Source organism: Canis lupus, chromosome 2 (genome assembly GCF_048164855.1).
Source record: "Canis lupus baileyi chromosome 2, mCanLup2.hap1, whole genome shotgun sequence".
NCBI lineage: Eukaryota > Metazoa > Chordata > Mammalia > Carnivora > Canidae > Canis > Canis lupus.
The window spans coordinates 22,817,311-22,826,447 of NC_132839.1; positions in this window are offsets into that span (position 1 = coordinate 22,817,311).

The window sequence follows — 9,137 nt, forward strand, 5'->3', positions numbered from 1 at the left end:
TATGCTGATGCAACTCCATCCTGCACCACAAATCTACTCTTCCTCCTAATTGTCTTTCCATTGATGTCATTTCCATTTTCTGGTCATCCCAGTCCAGAATCTGAGAATTGTCTTTGAACTTCTTTTTCTCTTTTTTCAGGGGACTCAGCATTTAAGGGGGTAGGGTGGAAAGAAAAAAAAATCGAATGTTTTAAATGTGTAGAAACAGGAAGGGTCTAGACATACGGCAAAATACTCTTTTCCTCACCATGCACACAGAGCCGCAGGTGTTATAGTGCTGACTGTTTTAAGTGGGTATCTCAGGGCAGACATTAGCTAGTTATTTCTCTCTGAGTCCAAGTGGAAGGATGAAAGGAAAACATTCCCTCTGCACTACTCTAAGAAAGTTTTTGAAAGTTAAAAACTTTATACTTGATTTTCTATCCTCTAATTTCAAAGTCACACGCGGGTGTGTATGAGCACAGTACCCACATCAAACACAACTCTTAGGTTGAAAAATAGTGCCCTTAATCTTTCAATTGTTTTAAGGTTTTATTTATTTATTTGAGAGAGTGCGAGCAAGAAAGAGAGAACATGAGCTGGGGTGGGAGGGGCAGAGGGAAATGAGAAGCAAACTCCCCACTAAGCAGGAAGCCTGACTTGGGCCTCCATCCTGGGACTCCAGGATCATGACCTGAGCCAAAGGCAGAGGATTAATTGACTGAGCCACCTAGGTGTGCCAGTCTTTCAGTTTCTGAGCTCTACTCCTGTTCTACCACATCATGACTCTTCTCTTCTGCATGTTCCTCTCCAGGACTCAAGAAACACACTGTCTCTGGGAAAAAGTTTGTTTATGAGATCTAAATTTAATACCTTTTTAATATATAAACAGTTGGACATTATATTGGAGTGCTAATGTTCTCTGAAGACTTTGCAAGTTAGCAAGAATCAAAGTCTAAGTAAAAGAAATGATGCTTCTACAGATAATTTCAGACAACATGAAGAGGAAGATTCTTTGTTTTGTTAAATTAGGACAGACTACTATGGACAAAATTTAAAATATTCAGGTGATTTCTGTATCATGTACATTTAATGAAGTCATGGAAGTTTCTAGGTAAGTTTTCTTTCCTGGGTATATGTGCAACTATATCATTTACATATTATATCTTAGATTACAATTTGTTTTAGGTATTTGAAATTAGCATATTCAATGATAATTTTTAAATAACAGTTTCAATATTTTCATATTGGTTAGAAAGGTACATTCAACTTGAAAATACATGAAAACATGCTCTATTTTATTACTTTGTCAAAAATGTTATTGTTCCTAGCAATATTAAATCATGTTTATCCCTTTCAAACATATTACTGTACAAACATAATCCCAAAGACAAATTTAAGGCATCCATACTAAAATCTTACAATTTTAGCACTTTTTTTGTATTAGTGATTCTATTTGTGTATATAGTACACAATGTTAGAAATAGCAGTATAGTGTTATGTGATTTTATTAATGTGGCAGTTAAGATCATAAATAATGTAAGGAAAATTTGGAAATGCCAGAAAAAACAAATGCAAAAATTTTAAATCAATTTTTCAAGAAAGTGCTATATCATATCTTTAATAATGTATAGTTTGTTAAGTTTGATTATAATATACAAGGTGATTTTAAGGAAATAGTGGGATAATCTCTAAATATCAAAAAGTAACCACAATGAAATATAGGATTTAGTCAAATCTTTTCCTTGTGAAATATATAGATAGACACATGGAAATAGATCATGGCAGAAGGCTTAATGTTCCATTTCACTTCACTTTGGTACCTGTAGCAATAAGCATATTATGAATTTTAAAAATGTAATTTACAAAATAATGAACAAAAATTAAGTCTAAAACTCTTTTTAGAAAGAGGAAGTGATCAAACATTAATAAAAAGTTCATCGTTCTTAAGTTTTTAAATTTATTTATTATTTTTAAAGATTTTATTTCTTTATTTGACAGAGAGAGAGAGAGCACAAGCAGGGATGGTGGGAGAGGAAGAAGCTGGCTCCTCAGTGAGCAAAGAGCCCTATGGAATGAGGAGCTTAATCCCAGGAGCCTGGGATTGTGACCAGAGTTGAAGGCAGACACTTAACCAATCGACTGAGCCATCCAGGCACCCCACAGTTCATTTTTTTTTTAATAAGATACAATAATTTTAGATATTTACTAATAACTAGTTAGTTATAAAATGGGAGTATATATAAGGTTTCTAGTATTACCTAAAATTTCATAACAGTGTATAGTTTTTCTTTGAAGAACACTGATCTATAAGAGACTAATGCTAGTTTTTAAGTTCATTGATTTTCAGTTGCTAAGAAAAAAAGGATGATGTTACTTAAACTTGTTTGCCTCCTTCTTAGATTTTATTGACAAAATCTGTAATGTGTTTTGCGTACTTGAAAATAAGATAGGCTGACAGGTGCTTTAGTACTGAAACATGAAGAATAGAGTATGAAATTTTATTATCTTATTCATTAGCCTCATATTTTGTTTACTTAAAGCAAACATTTATTTTCTTAAGTATGAAGTAAATTTTTTTTAAAGGATGGATTAAATGATTAAAACATGAATGGACTAAAGCAAAATTTCCCAAATTGTGAAACTTTAAAAAATCAATTCCGTTATATTCGTAAATGTATACTGGTTTTAGGCATCACAGTGAAAACAGAGGTAATTTCTTTTTTGAAGCTTATTCTTTTGCAGCCAGAAGGTAGAAGAGAATGTTTTGGAAGATGTTCAACATTTAATTACCTAAAATCTGATTTTTGCTAAGCAATGTCAATACTTTTAACCAATTGAATTAAAATGCTTATTTTATATTGTATAGTACACAGAACATTTCAGAACTAATAAAAAATGTAAATGAAGGAAAGAAAATGGCTAATATTACCTTAGAATTCTCTTTTTTACTAGCACATTAAAAAATGCCTCGTCGGCTGTCTGTGAGTATTTTTGCCTATCTATGCATAAGTGGTACCAGAAATCTTAAAGAATGATGGATGTTTTATCAGACTTTAATTACAACTGTGTGTGACTTTGAACTATAAAATAATCTTGAGAGATTAAGCAAAAAATTAACTATAGGAAGAAAAGCAGACATTTTTGTAACAGGAACATGTTTTACCTGCTAGCAATGCAGATTTCAGGTTTTCTTGCTGATTATTGAATTCTTCCAAGGATAAAAGAGAAATAGATGTAGAGACAACCCACCACCAAAAAGAACTTTCAAAGTTGTGAGACGACCCAGCCCAGTAGTCTGTCCCTGATAATGAAACCCAGCCACTTTGTAGGAAGGCATGAATGTGGTCCTTAAACATCAGGGTCTGCATGGATGTCATAATGAAACTCTGTTCTGCAGCACATCTAATTTCTATGGGCATAACTAAATGGTTGTTTACTAAATTTGGGGTGGTATTGTGTACATCAATACATCACTGGAACAGAAATTGGTATCTGGAAGTGAGATGCTGCTATTGCTTTTGGGATCAGCCAGTGTCTTCCTGTGTGTGTTTCTGTTGTCACTTGGCCTTCTTTCTTTGTATCTGTGCTCAAATTCCCCTCTTTTTAAAAGGAAATGAGTTGTAGTAGGTCCAGCCTAATGGCCTCATCTTAACCTGATTGTATCTGAAAAGACCTTATTTCCAAATAAGGTCATCTTCACAGGTACTGGGATGTCAACATATCTTTTTGGGAGGCACAATTGAAGCCTTAACAATGGAGCACCAAAAAAATAGGGGGGATCTGGCCAGGGTACCAACAGCATTGACTGCAAGATGTGTCTAAGTTCCCAGTTTCTTCGTGCATTTGGTTTTTAGATATACCAAATTATTGACACACTGAGAAATTTTCAGATTCCAATTTTCTTTTCTTTTTTTTTTTTTTTTTTAGATTCCAATTTTCATATCTACATCCATTGTTGCTCCAACCATGTCCCTGGCATCCTTTGCTTGGTGAAAGTTTTCTCACTTTAAGAAATACTATTGTATCTTGAGAGCAGCCTTCGTGGACTCCTGGTCTCTATGCCAGGTCACTTATTCTGTTCATGATGAGCTTGTTCATTAATTCATTCAAAACATTTTAATGCTTATAATGTGGTATGATGCTAGATATTAGGTATAGTGCTCTATTACCTTGGAGCTAAGGTAAGTTACAGTCTAGTGGAGTACACAAAATATAAATAATTATAACAAAGTTCAATAAGTGGTAAAGTAATCATAACATGCTGTGGTCACTAAAGAAAGAGCATTGAGCCCTGGGAGTGGCTGAGATGAAAGGGGTAACACTAGATGGAAAGATTTTGACACAATAAAGATTAACATTTTATTTTTTATTTTTTAAAAGATATTTATTTATTCATGAGAGAGAGAGAGAGGGAGGCAGAGACACAGGCAGAAGAAGAAGCAAGCTCCATGCAGGGAGCTGGACATGGGACTCGATCCTGGGTCCCCGGGATCACTCCTTGGGCGGAAGGCCAATGCTCAACCACTGAACCACCCAGGCATCCCAAGATTAACATTTTAAATTAAAAAATAGTTCTAAATCAGTCCTTTAATAAAGAACCTTATTTTTGGATCAACTGGGTGGCTCAGTGGTTGAGTGTCAGCCTTCAGCCCAGGGCGTGATCCTGGAGACCCAGGATCAAAACCCATGTCGGGCTTCCTGCATGGAGCCTGCTTCTCCCTCTGCCTGTGTCTCTGCTTCTTTCTCTCTGTGTCTCTCATGAATGAATACATAAAATCTTAAAAAAAAGAACCTTATTTTTGACTTTATAAATGTTCTCTACTAGTTAACTATTTTGTTAATTCATTCATCAAATCATTCATTCATTAAATTCAACAGTTATTTCTGGAACGAGGCCTGAGTTAAGTTCTGTCAAACATATGTCTGAACTGTTTTAAAACAAACAAGTATAGGTAATGAAATAAAGCACACTTACTGTCTCTAAAGTTAGTGTAGCAACTTTGTATCTTGAATTGTTGATCAAGCTGTATTTATCTACAATTGATTAGTAACCTAGAAAAAATTTTGTAAATCTATAATTTATATATCTCCAAGTAGTCCATAAATATACCAGAGGTAATTTTCCTAAACAGACATTTTAGAATGCCTGCAATTAAAGTTACAAGTGATGACTGTCTGTAATAGTAATTTTCTTGTCTTAATGGCAATAAGCTGCTCATTATCTTAAAAAAAAGTGTGTCAACCATTATTCCTGTTTAGAACACTACCTTTTCTCCAGAAGCTGATAAAACACTCTACTTCCCACTGACAGTGCAGTAAAGTGTGAAGGAAGATGCCAACCTTCAAAGACTAACATCATAAAAATCCACACTGAATTTTGATGGATTTGTTTTACTATTATTATCCTTCAAATAGCGATTTTCAGGGGTAAAATGCTTTACTTTGATATTTGTCAGGCAAAGGTTTATATCCATTCATTTATTATTATTATTTTAATATTTTATTTTTAAGTAATCTCTATATCCAATATGGGGCTCAAACTCACAATCCCAAGATCAAGATTCACATTTCTAGCAACTCAACTAGCCAGGCGTCCATCCATTCTTATAATTAACCCAAATGGAGACATAGAATTTCACCAGTACATCCAGTTTCTTGTATACATAATATTATAAAAAAAGAGTAGTGTCAGTTGATTGTTCTTACTATACTCCTGCCTTATATTTACAGAATACAAGAATAAGGATGAAACAGAAATATCACATTAACAGGAGTCTTAAGCTTTTCTTTCTGAATGCTTCAGTTTTTTGGGGGTCAAGTATCTTTTATAGCCGCATTAAATAAAAGAAACTGGTACACATTATTTTTTCTTTATTTTTTAAGATGATTTTTAAGAACCCTGAAGTACATATAGGTGACACAATAGAAATGAAAAGGTTTTCAACTTTTTTGAAAAAGTTATTCTGCTAAGAATGGTTTTTGTTTTTTGATAGGCCATTAAACCTCTTTATGACAGTATCAAAACTGGCTTCTCCTTGTTCATTTTGGATGGGTGAAAAGTCAGTGGTAACTGCTGCCAGGCCTGTAGATTAGTGGTAACCCCTTAAAAACCAGTAACAGACTTAAGACTGTACTGCTCTGCTTCAACAGCAATCCTACTAACGTAACGAGCCTTAGTTATCCAATACAGCATGTTTTAACTTTGAATCTCATTTCTTTCTTGCTCTCTACCTTTTTCTCTTTGTCTTTTTCTTTTTCTATTCCTTAAATTTTTTTTGTGTGTGTCCGTTATTAACAGGAATTCATTTGTGGTATGGCTTACCTGGATTTCAGGTCATCAGATTGTGAGGCTACTTCCTTGAAACATTTTTGTGCTATTGTTTTGAAAAATAACAATTAAAAAACAGTTGGCAGTAATAAAAAAAATCAACATGAAATTAATAAAAGAAATTGTTCCATTTTTCAAAGAAAACTGATCTTCCAGAACATTGATTGCTTAAAATATTACCCTGCTTCTAAATGATAGCGCCTACATGAGTTTTAAATTCAGTCTGACTCCAAAGTCTGGGCTTTTAAATAAAAACCTATGGAACTTGCAATTTTACCAGTAGAGAAATTTTAGTACTTTCTTCATTGTTTTATTATAAGAATTTAATTATTTCATCCCTTTACCCACCCTTTGGTGCTGGCTCTAGGACTCCATTGCTTTTACTTTCATATTCTGGTATAATTTTATGGCAGAAACTTGTGGATATTAGGAATGCAACTCTTTTGTCCGGTAATCTGAGAAAATTTGGTCATGGACACTCCATTACGCTAATATGAATTGTCTCTCACTTTAATTAGTTATTTATATAGTTAGTAAGGATCAATACAGTTGAGTATTATTAGTGCTCCAATGAAGCAGGAAGGAAAAGTGGCAGTAGTCTACAATCTGGCAGAGTTCTACAAAGACCACTCTAATGCCTTTCATTTAGAGTTCTTTTTTTTTTTTTTTTAAGATTTCATTTATTTATTTGACAGAGAAATTGAGTGTGCAAGCGAAAGAGGGCAGGGAGGGGCAGAGGGAGAGAGAGTCTCAAGTAGACTCAGTGCTGATTGCAGAGTCCTATATGGGACTTGATCTTACAACCCTGAGATCATGACCTAAACTGAAACCGAGTCAGAGCCGCTGATTGAGCCACCCAGACGCTCCTCATTTAGAGTTCTTAGTGAAGCTCCACTTCATACAGCTGGGTACCTTACATTCATCAGCCCTGGGTGCAGGGAGGGGGTGTGGTGAGAAACAATTACTCGTTACTTAATTGCCTTTTTGATCACAATATTGTCTTTAGGGCCAAAATTTTTTGGATGAAGAAATGTGATAAAATCTGTGAACCACAGATTTTATCTAAAAATCTTTTCCCCTTAAAAAACAGAAGCCTGCCTCTTTTGTTCTTCCTGGTTTTGTACTATTGGAGAATGATGGATCCACCAGCATACAAATCCTAGGAAATTCCTTCCTTGATCCAGTATTTCAGTGTTACACCTGCTCTCTTTCTCTGCTTCAGTCCAGAAAGTCCTTAAATCCATTGTTTTCACACAATGTCTCTACTTCATCTCACTGCACTCTGGCTTCCATCTCTACCATTCCACTGAATCTGACCTCTCTTGTCAACATCACCAGGGTCCTACATTTTGTTAACTCCTCTGTTCATTTTTCTCTGGTCATTTATAATTTTACTTGAAAGTAGTACAAGTTACATTTGATGATTCCCTTTGTCCCAAGGTCATTTTTTTTGTCTTAAAAATAATGTTTCTGACTATTGAGTAATGAATGGCTAGGATAGGGCCAAAATGATTTCTAGAAGACTGGTGGGAAAGCCATTAGTGATTGTAGAATTTGATGACAGATAATAATAGATTGGACTGGGAAGCTCTCAATGGAGATAAAGGAAAATGAATAAGAGACAATAAGGTAAAAATGGAAACTGACAAATTTTGGTTCAGTTTTGGCTTTGTTGAAATTAAGGCACTCTTGAGATGTCCAAATAGAGAAATTGAGTAGACATTGCCATGGTGGATATGGACCTCAGAGAAGAATTCTGAAATAAAACTGATTTAGAACATCAATTTACAATTGATTTGAGGCCATGGGCTTGGAGGTGATCACTTAAGGACATAAGAGTACATTGAAAGAGAGGTCTTAGAAAGAAACATGCTATAGACTGTAATGTAGTATAGCTATTCACTCACTTAAAAGAATGGCTCTAGAGTAAGTCTGGATATATAGAAAGTGACAAGATAATAACCCTTGGAGTTGTTCTTTTTATTCTTTATCCCATGTGATACATTTTTCTTTCAGTTCGTGATGAGACTTAATGTAGTTGAAGGCACACAAGCAGTAGATTTGTCACACCTGTCACTCTACTTTTAATAATACATTTCAGTCATAGCAAAGTCTTGCATGATGTATAAAGTCAATATTCGGTATCGTAGTGCTATATTTGATTATGATGATGGAGTTTCATATAAATATCTTTTTCCTATTTTAAGAGAAAAGTTTTGTTACCACTATTAAATGCATTGAGTGCTTTGCTGTTCCCTGGGAATATTATACCTATTTTTTTTTCTTTAGCTGCCTTTGAAATGCTTTAGTTTTAATAGTTGAGGTTGCAGTAAGTAATGGTGTTTCTTCATACCCTAATCAAACAGATTTTTAAAAAATGTCTCACGAAACATATAAATCCAAGGTAAAAATCTAAATAACAAATGTGTATATCTCACTTGCATTGGGAAAAAGCAATATCAGCATATAAAAAATACCTTTAATATACTTATAATAAGAGAATTAGAAAGTGAAAAGTATTCATTTGTCATAAACACTGTTACATGCATTGGTATCTTCTAACCAGTCTAATGGTGCTAATTTATGTGGGTTATTAAGCTGTATATCTTCTTTTGGAATACTCTTTTTTCTTCTTTTTTTTTTTTTAAGACTATTCATTTGAGAGAGAGAGAGAGAGAGAGCAGGAGTGAGGAGGAGTAGAAGGGGCATGGAGAGGGAGAAAGAATCAGAAGCAGACTCTTCACTGAGCATGGAGCCCACTTGGGTCTCAATTCCACAACCATGAAATCATGACCTGAGCCAAACCGAGTTTTAGACACTCAACCAA